The following is a 16,947-nucleotide window of genomic DNA, read 5'->3' on the forward strand; positions in this document are numbered from 1 at the left end:
GTGCAGCACTTCAGTGAAGAACGGGCATGTGGGCAGGAGTGCCCACCCCCTCCCACAGCACACACAGGAACTAGAATGTGAAAAGTGTGTACTTCAGGGAGTTGCTCAAGATCACACACCCAGGGGTGTGGCAACCAGATTTGCTATCTGGTGAGTGCCCTAGCCAAGGATGGGTTTGACCCCTGCACACTGGAAGAGGCATGGCTGTAGCCGAGGGAAGGGAGGGGTGGGGGGAAGAATCAGGGGCTGGAGAGATATTACTGGGCAAGGTGCCTGCCTTGCATGCAGCTGACCCGAATTGGATCCCCAGCACACCATAGGGTCCCCAGAGGAGATTTCTGAACACAGAGCCAGGAGTAAGCCCTGAGCACCATGGGGTGTGTCCCCCAAAAGAAAGGAAAGAGAGACTCTCTTCTGGGATGGTGTCTTAGAGGCCTTCAGGATGGCCCAGCGTTTGACATACCACTCTTGGCTCTCCTATAATACAGCTTCTAACAAAACCAGGCAGTCCTGAAGCCTGGAAATAGAATTGTTTACCTTTATATCAGAAAGGTTGGGAAGACACCAAAGTCTGCATGTGGTGTGTGCACGGGCCAGCTTCGAGGAGTTCGTGCCTCGAGACCTAAAGGGGTTTTTTTTTTTTGCCAATTTTAAGTAGTTTTATTTAAGACATAGAATTTCCCACTCATGATCTTTTTTTTTTTTGCGACCTTAAAGTTTTTAAGAGGCTAGTATATATATAAAAAAAATTCAGTTGGGCCTATAATGGTTCCATGTATGCTAAGTGTGTCTGAGACAGGATCGAGCGTGTTTTTCTTATTAAGAAACAGAAAATAGTCGTGAAAGTGTTGAAGGCACAAGCATAGAGTCAGAAAGCAAAATTTAAAAATGGAATTTTTTTTTCTTTTTTGGGTCACACCCGACCATGCACAGGGGTTACTTCTGGCTCATGCACTCAGGAACTACTCCTGGCGGTGCTCGGGGGACCATACGGGATGCTGGGAATCGGAATCAAACCTAGGTCAGCCTTGTGCAAGGCAAACTTCCTACCCACTGTGCTATTGCTCCAGCCCCAGTGGAGATTTTTTAAAGAATAAAATCAAAAGGCTTCTTCTGTTAAAAAAAAATAATAAAGATGGAGGTATGGTGCCGCCAGCAGGTCAATCTGTACCTGTGAGGCGAATGTATCAGCAGCCTGATGGCACCTTCAGACTTCCAGGTACCCCAAAATTGCTGCTGTGCCTTTGACCAGACCCCAAAAACTTGGGGCAAAGTTTACCAAGAAAGTAAATGGCCAAAAGTTAGGTATGTCGGAGACAAACCCACAAACCACCTCCGGCTCAGCTATATACTTGGAGGCATGGTCTTTCTGGTTCCTGATCAAACTGCTTAATGGCCATGATCCCAGAGACTCAGAAACAAATCTCAAAACCCAACAGCTTTTGGCAGAAATGCGTCCAGTCCCTGCAGTATGTTACTGGTGCTGGGCCACCCCAGGTGAGAATAGGTTCCGTGCCTTGGCCTATTCCCCCTGGTGGCCTGGTGGCTGCCATCCTCCAGAGGCCACTGGACAGTCAGGTTTGGGCCCACAGTGACTAGACACATGGTGCCTCACGGGATGGGGGTGGAGCAGGCTAGAGACAGCCCTTTCCTCCCAGCCCCAATGAGACCTCGAGTCGTCGCCCACAAATGGCCTCTCTAGCTCCTGATCAAGCTGTTTAATGGTCGTGATCCCAGAGACTCAGAAACAAATCTTGAAACACAGTGGCTTTTGGCAGAAATGCGTCCGGACCGCGCAGTAGGTTACTGTCACCAGGCCACCCCAGGGGGAAAGGGTGCTGTCCTGCTCCCCCTTGGTGGCTTGGTGGCTGCCATCTGCCAGAGGTCATTGGACAGTCAGGTTTGGGCCCGCAGTGATGAGACATGCAGGGTCTCACAGGATGGGGGTGGAGCCGACCCTTTCCTCCCCATCCCAAAGAGACCCCCGAGTTACTGCCCACAAATGGCCTTTCTGCCTCCTGATCAAGCTCCATAACAGCCATGATCCAAGAGACTCAGGAACAAATCTCGGAACCCAGTGGCTTTTGACAGAAATCCCTCCAGATTTAATTGTTTAAATTTCATAATTTCAAAATCTCGCTGCCACTACTGCAGCTGTGCAACATCATATGTTATTCATAACCAGCAATAGAAAAAAATTGTCTACTGTTGCCTTTTCAGCAGATCTAAGTTCTGGGGTAAAATTCCAAATAATAGTGGTGGGTCTGGTGTCAAAATATTGAATGTGATCAAAGTAGAGAGAGAGTAATGTGGAAATCATCTGCCCCACAGGTAGGGGGAGGGTTTGGGATGGGGGTATACTGGGATTTTTGGTGGTGGAGAATGGGCACTGGTGAAGGTACGGGTGTTTCATTGTATGACTGAGACTTAGACCCGAGAGCTTTGTAACTGCTCTCACGGTGATTCAATAAATAAAATTTAAAAAAATAATAAAGAAAAAAGAAAAAAGTGAAAATAAATAATCAGGTAGAAGAGATATCTCTGTATCAATCCATAGATCTATCTGTCTCTTTGGGTTTTTCCTGAGCCACACCCAGGGGTGCTCAGGGCTTGCTGCTGGCTCTGTGCTCAGGAATGCTCCAGACAGTGCTTGGGGGACCAGATGTGGTGCTGGAGATGGAACCAGGGTTATTGACTGAGATGCAAGGCAAGTGCCTTAACCCTGGTACAATCTCTCCAAGCCAGCATTACACACACACACACACACACACACACACACACACACACACACTATATATATATATATATATATATATATATGTATGTATATGTATATGTATAAAATATTTTCTTCCATTTGGAGCTTTGCCTCACTCCCACAGGTGGTCCCCACCTTTGGCCAAGCCTAGCCCCCTCCCCTGTGACCTCTGTCGGGTGCCAGGAATGGCTCCAGCTGGAAGGTAAAGGGGCCTCATGTTCCAAGGCCACAAGAAGCTCCATCCTTCACCCTCCACAAACAAACAGGGCAGCTTTGACCTGGGCGGGGGTGGACATGGCTGCTCCAGTCAGGACATGGATCCACCACTGTTCTCAAGAACGTTTGCAAAAAAATTAAAAGATCTACGCAGCCGTGGTGAAAAGTGATCAGAAAATGGGGTCTCTCGGGATCCTCTGAGCTGTCCCATTTGAAGTGGATTAACCTACTCATTCAGAGGAGGAGTCAGGGGGCTCAGAGCCCCTCTCAGACTTCACTCTCACCCCTGCTCGATGAAGGAGACCTTTGTGGGTGTACACAGAAAGCTGTCCTACCTGCGGGGGAAGCATGACCCTCCTTCCTTTGAGTCAAGGCGGCTCCCCTGAGGGGTCACCTTCTTCATTCGATGCCGGGGGGAGGGGGGGTCCAAGCATTGCCCTGCATTGACTTTCGGGGGAAGCCCTGCTGGAGTTGGAGTTGGGGCGGGCTTTGCTCTCTGGTCCTGACCCAAGAGTGGACCCTGCAGCTCAGCACAGCTGTGGGTTTTGCTTGCTAGAAATGTCCGCTTCTGGAGCCAGGAGTCCTTGTGGATGGCAGAAGGCAAATATTCCTCGGCCGCGGCATTTGCCCCCAATTAGACTCAAAGGGTTGAAGCAGAAGCTCACGCAGGAGCTGGCCCAATATAGGAATCATCAGGACTGCTGTGTCCAGTTGCTCAGGCCATGCATAGTACACAACCCTGTGACATACCATTCACAGTGACAGAGTGACTGTGGCCAGGATCCCGGTTTTCTTCATGTTAATGCCATGAGGATGTCAGTGGGGGACTCAGGAGAAAACAGAGGGGCGGAAGCAAGACGTGCTGACGGGGACCATGGTCCCGGATGGCATCTGAACCTCAGTGTTATCACATCGAGATGCAACACTGGAGGCTGATTCTGGAAGAGGCACCCAGTGGACCCTGTCCAGGGCGGGATGACATCCAAGCACATCATGAAGAAGTGGGGTGGTGGTTACCAGTTACAGGTGAGGGAGTTGAGGCAGGACTAGAGGTGAGGTGGGTATTGAAGTCACTTACCTGAGGCTGGAGCAATAGTGCAGTGGGCAGGACACTCACCTTGCCCACACCTGACTTGAGTTTCATCCATAGCACTCCCCTCAGGTCCCCTGTGCCCTTCCAGGAGTGACCCCTGAGCACAGAGTCAGGAGTAAGCTCCAAGACGGCTGAGTGTGGCACCAAAACCAAGCCAAAGAAGGTCACTTGTGGATATCCGGTCAGCTGAACTGGGGTGACCTTGTCCTCTCCACAGTCTTTCCTCATGACCCCATTTCTGGGACCTGGGGTCATGTGGTTTCTCATTCACTCACTCATTCAGGGAGAGGAGTCATACTCAGCAGGGCTAGTGACTCCCAGGGGCTGTTTCTGGTCATTCTTCATGGGCGTGGGGCTCAGGGGCTCAGGCCTGGGGATCCAGTGCTGGCGGAGGGGAGATTGTGATGCCACAGCTCAGATTCAGGGTCTTCCTCACCGTACGCTCCATCTCCCCTCATTCCAGCTCATCCTCCTTTAAAATTGGTGCATCCCTTCTCAGGCTCATGCGTCTGTGTGGAGGAAGCATCTTGGGTAACAGGATCTTTATTCTTCATGCCAAATGACCCCACACGCTTTCCCTGGGGGTGTCAGGAAGTTCCCTCTGCTCCCCGCTCTGATGGAGAGGGGTCCAGCCCCCAAGGACACCGTGCATGTGGGGGACAATCTGGATTTCTCTCCAGCATTAAAAAGAAAAAAAAAAGAAAAAGGAGGACAGTCCTTTCCTGGACATAGAATTCCTTTAGCTTTCATTTTAGTTTTTCTGTTTCTAATTATTAGCTCCATCTGCTTTGCTCTGACTGTTTTGCGTTACCAGCCCATGCACAGATCAGCCAGGCCAACCCTGTTCCCCTCTCAAGGATAAGAGAAAAAAGAAGAGACCTTTTTTTTTTTTGCTTTTTGCTTTTGGGTCACATCTGGTGGTTCTCATAGCTTCTTTGAGGCTCTGTGCTCAGGGAACACTCCTGGATTGGGTCAGAATGTCAGGGATTGAACTGGAGTTGGTCATGAGCCAGGCAAGTGCCACTGTCTGAGCTCTCTGGCCCTGAAAAGGGGCTTTTTTAGAGAACAGGGAGCTGCCCAGGGAAGGGACGGTCACCCTCACCCATCCTCCAAGGTAAGGGGGCCTAGAAGGAGGAGTTGGGCTCAGGTTTAGCTCCTGAGCAGAGAAGCTCACAGGGTCAAGGAGCTCCTGGGCAGTCCCCTCTGAGCAAGAACACACAAATCCAGGAGCTGCAGGAGATGTCTTTTGAGATGCCAGTGCGTTCTTCCTCTGGCTATCACAGACTTCCTAAGTAGCTCTGGGGTGCAGATAACTCCTCTGAGGGCTGATTTCAGCTGGCCGAGCCCTGCAGTGAGAATGATCTGTACCTCTTGAACTTTAGTCTTGCCCAGAAACACCCTCAAAGGCACAGCAGGAGAAAATTTGGCTGAATGCCTGAGTGCCTATGTCCAGTTGGGTCCATGAGACCCAACCATTTAGTGTGTGTGTGTGTGAGTTGAGGGGGGAGGTCCTGCCACCTCTCCCTCTCTCCAACACCTGCCCCATCTTGCTCTGGGCCCAGCAGACAGAAGGGCCTTGTCCTCCTTCTCTGTAGACCCACTGCTCACCGGCAAGCTCCACGAGATGGGGTTTCTTCTCCAGCAGCACAGGCTGAGGCCTGGGCGGGGGAGGGGGGGGGGTCGGATGTGGGGACTTACCTGGCGGTTCCTCACCCTCAGCTCTGGCATTCCCGTGGGTAGTGAGAAGCAGGGCCATGGTGGGGGGAGTGTATGGAACGGGGTTGAGACAGGGGTAAGTGGTAATTGAAGTTTGGGTAAGTGGCAGATGCGAGTGATGATGGTAGATGTGGTGGGTGTCACCCACAGATACACCCCGCAGGGTCGCTGGGCTGATGGCAGTCATGAGGAGCCCAGAGTGTTTGTTGGCTAGTTATGAATAAAAGGATGTTCGCTAGGGACGGAAAGCGCCCCTTCACCTCCTCGAGGATCTTCTCCTCTCCCGGGGATGCTATAATCACCCCGAGTCCTCCTGTCCCATTCGGGAGCTACATAGGGTCCAGCTCAATGACACCATTCTCAAGTCATGCACCCAGCTACAGCCTAGCCTCAGCCATGGCTTCTGTCCCCCTCACACAAGAAGGGCTGTGTCTGCCCAGAGGCCACTTTCAGCACCATCTCCCACTCCAACCTCTGCCCCCAGCCTGGGCGGAACTGGAGAGGACAGGCGGCGAGTTGTTCCTCAAACTAATGCATTCAGCTCGTGGAGGAGCCTTTCTTCACAGATGACCTTCTTCTTTTTGATATTTAAATGCCCTTTAAAAAAACGGAGTTGAAGCCTGTGTGTGTTTGTGTGTGTGTGTGTGAGTGTATGTGTGTGAGAGAGTGTGTGTGAGAGAGACCGAATGTGTGTGTTGAGTATGTATGTGAGAGAGTATGCATGAGAGTGTGTGTAAGAGATAGAATGTGTGTGAGAGTGTTGTGAGTATGTATATGAGAGTGTATGAGACACACACAGAGAGAAAGAGAGAGAGAGAGAGTCTACAGGCAGGCACATGTGTGCTGAAATGTTGAAATGCTCTAGACCAGATAGAATATTAAAAGATGGTGCTTGTCTGAGTGTGGTCAGAGAATGCATGGCCCCCCCCCCCCCACCAAAACCCTTTCAGGAGGATCTTTGGGGTCTGAAATGACTCTCACAGTGGAACTGGGATGAGATGCACCTTTTTATTGTGTAGACATTGGCACAGATGATGTGAGGTGGGTGCTGGTGAGGGAGCATAAGCCCACTGGAGGCCCTCACAGTGAAGCCTAAAGTGGAAGAGACAGTGGCCCCGGGTTCAATCTGTGGCCCCACAGGCAATCCCCAGAGTATCCAGGAATGATCCCTGAGCACAGAGGACACAATCCACAGTTGTGTGTGGGGACCCAATCCTCCCTCTCCCTCCCCCACACATATCCCAAGCAGGAAATGCACACACTTCTGGAGTGGCATTTCTATACCCAGCTGGACTTTTCACTCCTCTGTGTGGCCAGGGGCTAAAGCCTTTCTCCTGGGCACTGAGGGGAAGGGTGAGGTTGCACAAAGCAAAAGTGTTTGTGCAGTTGGGTTGTTTGAACCATGAGCCACTATGCATGAAGACAGTTTTCACTTGAAAAAAAAAACAACAAAAGGCTAACAGACTTGATGTTTATTCAGACTAGCGTGTCAGCAGACATTTACTAGAAAATGAATGAAATATGCCTGTGGCATCAGGGCAAAGAATGGGCAGTGTTTGTTGGATAAAATTTGTACTTTCAAGATAATGACAAGTGTCCCCGCTGCCTTCTTCCTGGCCCTCCCTTCTCTTCCCTTCTTCCTCAAGCAGATTCCCGGCTCCTCCTTGCTGGTGTAAGTCCTGAAGTATTTAGTGTGAACTTGGGGAGGAGGTTTCAGTGAGGACTGGTAAGCTGAGGTAAGAACAACCTCCTCACACCCTGCCTTTTTCAGTAGTGTAAAGACGGGTCGTTTTTCTCAGACAAACTCTAGGGAAAGATTTTGGTGAGGCCACTGGATTCCATGAAGTGGGTCTGTGACCCGAGGATGGCCAATTTGTTCTCCACTAGACCCAGGGCTGAGATTGGATGTCTGCTCGGTGCCAGTGTTCCAACCTGCAAGAAGAGAGAGTGAGAGGATGGGCGAGCACAGACCCTGTTGGCCTCCTGCACACACACACACACACACACACACACACACACACACACACATACACACACACACACCTGCAAGGAAGCCGAGAGCAGACATGTTCGTGGGGCTGTCCTATTGATAAATGAACAAGGGAAGCATGGAAGTGGCCCTCAATGAGTAGCTGTAGTTCTCTGTCAGGACGAGAAACGTAGGAACAGCGACATCATGGCACCTATAGATTCTCGGCTTCAAAGAGACTCTGAGGCAAAGCCCAGAGAGGGCTTGGCGGCCTCACACTCCAGGGCTGCTTCCCTCCACAGCTTGTCAGACTGGAGGTGTGCCCTGAGTCAGGCCTGGAGAAGAGAAGGGACTTCACAGACTTCTTCCAGACAGAAGGTGAGGTGAGCCTCAGACAGAGGAGACTCTAGGCCAGTGACAGGCGTCGGGGTCACACTAGTCCCACAGCCATGTCTTCTTTCTCTCCTCACAGTGGAACCCAGGGACAGCCGAGTGGATAGAGAAACTATGGTACATAGACATGATGGAACACTACTCAGATGTGAGAAAATGTGAAATCATGCGATTTTTCTGCTCCATGGCTGGATTTGGAGAGTATAATGCCGAGGGAAGTTGGTCAGAAGAAGAGAGACAGCCCCAGGAGAATGGCTCTGACATGTGGTATATGAATAACTTAATAGGGGAACAACAAATGCCCCGAGGCAACAGAAACTGAGAACAGGTCTTCAGTAGGAAGCATATCACTGAAGGTTAGGTGTGTGGGAAGTGGGATGGAGTAGGGGGACACTAGGACAATGGTGGAAGGAAGTGGGCACTCTGGTGGAAGGTGTGGTGCTGGCATATTGTATGTATGAAAGCCTATCAGTAACAGTACTGAAACCACAGTGCCTAAAATTAAAAATTTAAATGTCATTAAGGGGACCAGAGATAGTACAGTGGGTAAGGCATCTGCCTTCCATGAAGCAGACCAGGGTTCAATTTTCAATTCCTGGCACCCCGTAAGGTCCCCAGAGCCCCACCAGGAGTGATTCTTGAGCACAGGCAAAAAGTAAGCCCTAAGCACTGCTAGGTGTGGCCCCAAAACAAGACAAACAGAAGTACTCGTTGAAGACCAGAGAGACAATACAGTGGGTAAGGTACTCGGCCTTACTTGCTCTTGGCTACCTTGCACATGGAAAACCCAGGGACCACCCATGACACCACATATGGTCCCCTGAGCACTGCCACGAGAGACCCCTGAGTACCATTGCTAGCGTGAAAGTAGATTTTCCTCACTAGTGGCTTATTAGAATTGTATGAAAGATTTACGGACAAAACCTGGAAGGTCTTGACAATAAGGTCTTAGAATTTATTATGCAGTTTAAGTCGATGGGTCCAAGTCCCTCCCCAGGACTCCAGGCCTCTCCTTTACCCATGTACAACATCACTCGTTCTGTCTTGTGATGCCTGGTCCAGTGTATGACTTCTGAAATTTTGTCTCTGGGTCTCTCCTGGACTGTACCCAAATAGTTCCCCGACAGTTCCGATCTCCTTAGCCTCCGGACCACATTTGTGAGCTCCCTATGCTCTGGACAATCTTTGGGTCTTTTCCTGCTGTACCCCAGCAATTCCTGTCATTGGTCCCATCTCGGCTTTCAAGTCTCCGACCACGGTCACAGTGCGTGTGTATGAGACTCCTCTGTGCTCAGTGTCTGCCTCTGCTGGATTATGCCATGGGTCCAGGTATACCAGGACCCGACCTGATCCTGCAGTCTGTCTGGGCATAGAGAGAGGGAGAAGAAGAGGGAGGGGGAAGGGGGGAAGGGGAAAGAAGAGGAAAGAGAGGGAAGGGGTGGGAGGGAGAGGCAAGAGGAGAGAGGGAGAGGGAAGAGAAGAGGAGGGAGGGGGGATGGGAGAAAAGGGAGGGAGGGCCTCCTTTTATCTACTGCCAACTACCAGTCCCAGACATCCAGTTATCTATTTTGATTATCTACCTGTTGAGGAGTGAGATTTAAAGTGACAGACTAAATTTACCTGGCATGCTACCTTTTCATCAGATATGGCCCCTCTCCTGCAAAAAAAAAAAAAAAAAAAGTGCTTCAAAACCCCTCTCCCTGGATAGAGAGATAGTACAGGGTTAAGGCACTTGTCTTGCCCTTGGTTGACCTGGGTTCGATCCCCAGAATTGTATATGACTCCTGAGACTGCCAGGAGTGACCCCTCAGCACAGAACCAGGAATAAGCCCTGAGCACTGCTAGGTGTATAGTCCCTCCACCCCCACCCCACCAGCACCACCAAAAAAAAAAAAAAAAAACTCCAGCACCCCAGGGCAGATTTTGACAGTTCCTCTATCCTCAGTGTCTCTCTTTTACTCACAGAAGAGACCAGGAACTGTAAATCATTTTGAAGGTCTCAGGGCTAGGGAAGGTGCAGCAGGAGACCCTTGCTCCTCTGGGGAAGAGCTAACCCCTTCTGGCTCCAGAGGTCTACTCAGCTGACAATTTTCCCAGCCCCTCCAAATTGGGGCTGGGTGTGCTCAGCTCAAAGGAGCAAGCCTTTGAGATCCTCACCTATGGAATTAGAATGTTCACCCTGCATGCCCTGGGTCAGGTCAGGCCGAACGCTGAACATTCTCCTCACCATCTCAAATTGGAAATGAATTCAATAAAGAAACCTACAGCATATCAGACCTTGGCCTAGCATCCCTCTAAAAAATGCTCAGAAAACTTTTGTTTTTTCTTTATTTGCTGGGAACCCAGGGTACAATGATGAGAATGGGCAGATCTCAAGAGCCTGGCACCAGGAAAACCTGTGCTGATGTGGAGAACCCCCAATACCAGGCTCCTGTGAGAGTCCCAGCTCCCTGGAGGAAACAGCCTTTTCCTGAAAAAAAAAAAAAAAGAAGCTCATTTTAAAGATCTCTGTACCAAATAGACTGAGGGCCTCTGATGTGTGAAAGCCCAGATAGATTAAGATAGTTAGGCAACTGGCCAAAGCATATTGTCGTTCTTCTGATAATTCCTGGTTCTAAGCAATAAATATTCAATGTGCAGGACAGCCAGGAGTGTTCAGGAAGAAGTGGCAGTAGGTAGCCCTTCTTTTTTCAGTTTGTTTTAGTTTGGGCTTGCCAAGTGGTGCTCCAGGGTCTGAAGTTATTCCCAGCAATTCGCAGTCACCTGGGCCAGACAGTTCAGTTGGTGCCATCCTAGTGGGGCCTAGAAACCATCAGGGCCACATCCAGTAATATTTAGGGACCTTCAGAGCTACACTTGGTGATGCCTAGGGCATCGTGGCCTGCCAGGGCTAGAATCTGGCTTAGCTGTATGTCTAACTCCTGTGCCATGTCCCTGAAATGCAACTGACTTTGGCTTGGAACTGATACAGTACCTTTCCTGTCCATATTCAACTGGGTAAAGTGAATCATGTGGCCAAAACTACGGGTATGGGAGTCTCCTTTGCTCACCGTGACTGCAAGTAGCCATAGACAAGAAGGAATTAATGAGATGCAACTAGTTTCCTACACCTATGAACTGTAGGTGTTGCCCACAGTATGAACCCTGAACTTCAATCTTTGAAAAATTGCTGTGCTGGCAATACCCAAAAGGAGAAAAAGGAGAGAGAGAGAGAGAGAGAGAGAGAGAGAGAGAGAGAGAGAGTGAGAGAGAGAGAGAGAGACAGAGACAGAGACAGAGAGACAGAGAGAGACAGAGACAGAGACACAGAAACAGAGACACAGAGAGAGATGGAGAGAGACAGAAGTGCTTGCCATAGAGGCAGGCTGGGCGTGGGATGGGGTGATGGGAGGGAATCTGGGGCCATTGGTGCTGGGAAATTTATGTTGGTAGAGGGGATGGGTGTTGGAATACTGGATGACTGAAACCTAATAATGAACAGCTTAGGGTCTATTTCACAGTGATTCAATAAAAAAAAATCTTGGAAAAAATAATAAAAAAAGAAAAAAGAAGAAAATATTATATCAACTTATCATTGATTTATACGTTTGTGGGATTTCAGGAGTTTAGCTTTACTCATCTGTGTTCAGGTGTCACCCCTCAATAATTTTTTTTCAATTTTACATGTATTTGTGTATGTATGTGTGTGTGTTTGTGTGTGTGTGTGTGTGTGAGAGAGAGAGAGAGAGAGAGAGAGAGAGAGAGAGAGAGAGAAGAAAAGTTCCTGCCATAGAGGCAGGTGGCAGGAAGGGGTTAGGGTGGAAGGAAAACTGGGGACATTGGTGTGGGAAATGCACACTGGTGAAGGGGTGGGTGCTGGAACATTGTATGACTGAAACCTAATCATGAACAACTTTGTAACTATATATCTCACTGTGATTTAATTTAAAATAAATGAATTATTAAAAAAATAACTCGTGTGGGATAAAAAGGAGACACAGTAAGGGAACATCAAATCAGCAAATGGCCAAAGTCATTGGGACTGGAGGTTGTGTCTCTAGAATTGAGCTTGCATGGGAGAGGGTGGCTGGGAGGGATCTTTGGGACACTGGTGGAGGGAAAGAGGTTCCCTGGTGATGGGTATAGTGCTGGAGTGATGGATGCATTAACAGTATTATCGATCTGTTTTTTTTTTTATTTATTTATTGAATCACTGTGGGAAAGGTTACAAAGCTTTCAGGTTTATGTCTCAGTCATGCAAATATCAAACACATTTCCTTTTACCAATACTTATTTTTACCATGAAGAATCCCAATAAAACCCCACCCCCCACCCCTCCCCGTCCCTGTGAGGCAGATGCATTCTAGTTAACACTCTATCTGCTTTGATTAGATTCATTGTTTCAATAAAAGATTCACCACTATTATTTAGAGTTTACCCCCCCCCCAAATCAGACATGCTGAAAAAGCATTGTGAAGTGATTTGCTTTCTACGGCTGGGTTCAAGAATTAAATGTTGGTTTTGGATTTCTGCTCTTTTACCTATTGACCCTGGAAGTATTTCTACTGAAAGTCAGATAGTTAAGAAATTGGTTTCTGTGTTCTGGAGTTCTGGCCGTGCTGGAGAGCCGCTCGCGGGGGGCAACCGGTGGCCTCGGTAGGGCGTGAAGGGCGGAGCGAAACGCCCCCCTTCCCCTGAGGTTTTAGTCGCCCCCACACTCCCGGCTCATACCTGCTGTACACAAGGCTCCCATGTGGCCGCCATCTTTCTTTCCAGAGAGGAGAGGGCGAATGGGGCAACACCCTTTCCCCTCCGGCAGACTTGATGGCCTGGATCAATGCATAGTCCGTTCACTTTTCTGCTCCAAGCTGCTGGGTTCTGCATTAAGTCCTTGTGCTTCTGGGGCCGTGGCCGTGCTGGAGAGCCGCTCGCGGGGGGCAACTGGTGACCTCGGTAGGGCGTGAAGGACGGACCAGAACGCCCCCCTTCCCCTGAGGTTTTAGTCGCCCCCACACCCCCGGCTCATACCTGCTGTCCACAAGGCTCCCATGTGGCCGCCATCTTTCTTTCCAGAGGGAGGAGGGCGGAAGGGAGCAACACCCTTTCCCCTCTGGGCAGAAATGATTGCCTGGATTAACGCATAGTCCTTTCACTTTTCTGCTCCAAGCTGCTGGGTTCTGCATTAGGTCATTGTGCTTCTGGGGCTGTGGCCATGCTGGAGAGCCGCTCGTGGGGGCAACTGGTGGCCTCGGTAGGGCATGAAGGGCGGACCGAAACGCCCCCCTTCCCATGAGGTTTTAGTCGCCCCCACACTCCCGGCTCATACCTGCTGTACACAAGGCTCCCATGTGGCCGCCATCTTTCTTTCCAGAGAGGAGAGGGCGAATGGGGCAACACCCTTTCCCCTCCGGCAGACTTGATGGCCTGGATCAATGCATAGTCCGTTCACTTTTCTGCTCCAAGCTGCTGGGTTCTGCATTAAGCCCTTGTGCTTCTGGGGCTGTGGCCGTGCTGGAGAGCCGCTCGTGGGGGGCAACTGGTGACCTCGGTAGGGCGTGAAGGACGGACTGGAACGCCCCCCTTCCCCTGAGGTTTTAGTCGCCCCCACACCCCCGGCTCATACCTGCTGTCCACAAGGCTCCCATGTGGCCGCCATCTTTCTTTCCAGAGGGAGGAGGGCGGAAGGGAGCAACACCCTTTCCCCTCTGGGCAGAAATGATTGCCTGGATTAACGCATAGTCCTTTCACTTTTCTGCTCCAAGCTGCTGGGTTCTGCATTATGCCCTTGTGCTTCTGGGGCTGTGGCCGTGCTGGAGAGCCACTTGTGGGGGGCAACTGGTGACCTCGGTAGGGCGTGAAGGACGGACCGGAACGCCCCCCTTCCGATGAGGTTTCAGTCGCCCCCACACCCCCGGCTCATACCTGCTGTCCTCAAGGCTCCCATGCGGCCGCCATCCTTCTTTCCAGAGAAGAGAGGGCGAATGGGGCAACACCCTCTCCCCTCCGGCAGACTTGATGGCCTGGATTAACGCATAGTCCATTCACTTTTCTGCTCCAAGCTGCTGGGTTCTGCATTAAGTCCTTGTGCTTCTGGGGCCGTGGCTGTGCTGGGGAGCCGCTCGTGGGGGGCAACTGGTGACCTCGGTAGGGCGTGAAGGACGGACCAGAACGCCCCTCTTCCCATGAGATTTTAGTCGCCCCCACACCCCTGGCTCATACCTGCTGTCCACAAGGCTCCCATGCGGCCACCATCCTTCTTTCCAGAGAAGAGAGGGCGAATGGGGCAACACCCTTTCCCCTCTGGGCAGAAATGATGGCCTGGGTTAACTCATCGTCCGTTCACTTTTCTGCTCTAAGCTGCTGGTTTCTGCATTAAGTCCTTGTGTTTCTGGGGCTGTGGCCATGCTCCAAACTTAACTCTGATTTTCAGGGAGAAAGATTGGGTGGTTTACTTCTCATTGATCACTTTGTACATAGAGAGATGTCACGCGGCCGCATAAGCGGCCGCGCGGTTTTGAGAAAAAGTCCTCGTTCCCGCATACTCGAGCTGTGTTTGTAGAGGCTTCTGGTCACCAGGGTTCCATCTGGGGGAGGCGGGATGCGGCGCCTACTCCATCTGGAACTTGCCGGTGCTCTCGGCTCTTTTTGGAACCTGTTTTTTCTTTTTTCTTTTCCTCCGGGATCCTGCACCTTCCATGTGTTCCTTATTCTGAACCCGATCTGTTTTTTTAAAAAGACAAGAAATATGCCGTGTGTGTGTGTATTGTGTGTGTGTGTGTGTGTGTGTGTGTGTGTGTGTGCTGTGATGTGCTCTCGTGTGATAAGGACAAGACCTTTGGGCATAAGAAGCTATTGCAAAGTTTGGAGAGAGGAATGGCATGGCCCATCCTTACCTGGAAAGGTTTGGGGAAGGAGGTGATGGGCACTGAAGTTGGGAAACTAGTTAGCAAATAGAAGGGGGGATTGTTGGAAGTTGAAGCCTGATACTCAGTATCAATTGCTGTGTAACTAACTCCACAAAATTAAGTAACAACATTTTAAAATTTTTATTGAAGCACCATGATTTACAAAGTTATTACTAGCTGGGCTTTGGACATACTCAGATTCAGCACCAATCCCCCCACCAGTGTCTTCATCCCTCCACCAGGGTCCCCAGGTTCCTTCCCACTCACTCACATCCCCCCCAATTTGACATTTATTTTTGTTTTATTTTTGGGCCACACCTGATGATGCTCAGTGGTTACTTCTGGCTCTGCACTCAGGAATTACTCCTGGCAGGGCTCAGGGAACCATATGGGATGCCAGAGATTGAACCCGTGCCAGCCTCTTGCAAGGCAAGCGCCCTACCCACTGTACTATCTCTCCTGCACCCCCTTCACCCCCACCCACTCAGCTTGCCACCTTGACAGGCACATTTTTAATTCTGGTTGTTAAAATTTGGATCTCCAGTTTTTAGTGTCATTGATTCTGTGGTTTGACTATTGACCTATCCCACTCCTTTCTATTATCAATGTACTCAGGTTTCCTTGATCCCTGCTCCCCGTTGCTTCCTGTCTGTATCTTCTTTCTGCCTCAATTTCTTTCCTTCTTTGCCCATCTTCTTTCTATACTCTTGGACCAAGGATTATCTAGGCAACCAACTTTTCAAACATTGCATTCCTTCACCCAGTTGTTTTATTTACTACATATAAGTGAGATCACACTGTGTTTGTCCTTCTTCTGGCTTAATTCATTTAAAAGGATGCCTTCCAGTTCCATCCACGTTGCAGAGAATTTCATGATGTCATCTTTCCTTATAGTATACTATCTTTCTTATAGTATTCTGTTGTATGTATATCTATGCATATATTCGTCATAATTTTCATGATTGTTACTGTGTTACTGTGTTTGGCATATCGAATACATCATGGGGAGCTTGCCAGGCTCTGCCGTGTGGGCGAGATACTCTCGGTAGCTTGCCGGGCTCTCCGAGAGGGGCGGAGGAATCGAACTCGGGTCGGCCATGTTGGCTGCGTGCAAGGCAAACGCCCTACCGCTGTGCTATCGCTCGATTAATTTATCTATCATTGGACTCCTAGGTTGATTCCATATCTTTGCTATTGTACTCAGTGCTGCAATGAATAATGATGTGCATCTGTCATTTTGAATGAATGTTTTTGAGGATGTTTTGAATATTTTGAATATGAGAGTAGATTCCCAGAAGGGGAATTTCTGGATCATATGACAGCTTAATTTTTAAGTTACTGAAAATTCTCTATACTGTTTTTCATAAAAGTTGAGCCAGGCAACATACCCACAAGCAGTGGACGAGAGTTCATTTCTCAACATTCCCCCCCTACCCCACCTGGGTCACACCCAGCAATGCTCAGGGGTTACTTCTGGATTTGCACTCAGGAATTGCTCCTGGCAGTACCCAGGGGACCATATGGGATGCTGGGGATTGAACCCAGGTCGACCACGTGCAAGGCAAATGCCCTACCCACTGTGCTATCGCTCTAGCCCCTGTTCCCAGTATTTTTGATACCATTCTCATTAGTGCACCTCATTGTTGTCTTGATTTGGATTTACATAATAAAAAGTAATGATAAAAATTTTTTCATGCACCTATTAGCCATACATTTGTCTTCCTCTAAGGAGTCCCTGTTCATAACACTCCCTATTTTTCTATGGGGTCTGGATTTTTTTGTTGTTGTTGAGCTTTGTAAGCACGATATCAACCCTTTATCTGATGTGTTGGATGCAAATATTTTCTCCCATTCAGCCAGCTGTATTTTAGTCTCATCCTGTGTTTCTTTTGCCATGCAGAAACTCTTTATTTTGATG

The 16,947-nt window shown here is 49.5% G+C and overlaps 1 pseudogene; it reads left to right on the forward strand.

Moving 5' to 3' along the window:
• Window positions 1–442: 442 nt before the first annotated feature.
• LOC130043685 (60S ribosomal protein L34-like) lies at window positions 443–10,139 on the forward strand (annotated as a pseudogene).
• The last annotated feature ends 6,808 nt before the right edge of the window (window positions 10,140–16,947 follow it).

This window comes from Sorex fumeus, unplaced genomic scaffold (assembly GCF_029834395.1).
Source record: "Sorex fumeus unplaced genomic scaffold, SorFum_2.1 ptg000122l, whole genome shotgun sequence".
Classification (NCBI taxonomy): Eukaryota; Metazoa; Chordata; class Mammalia; order Eulipotyphla; family Soricidae; genus Sorex; species Sorex fumeus.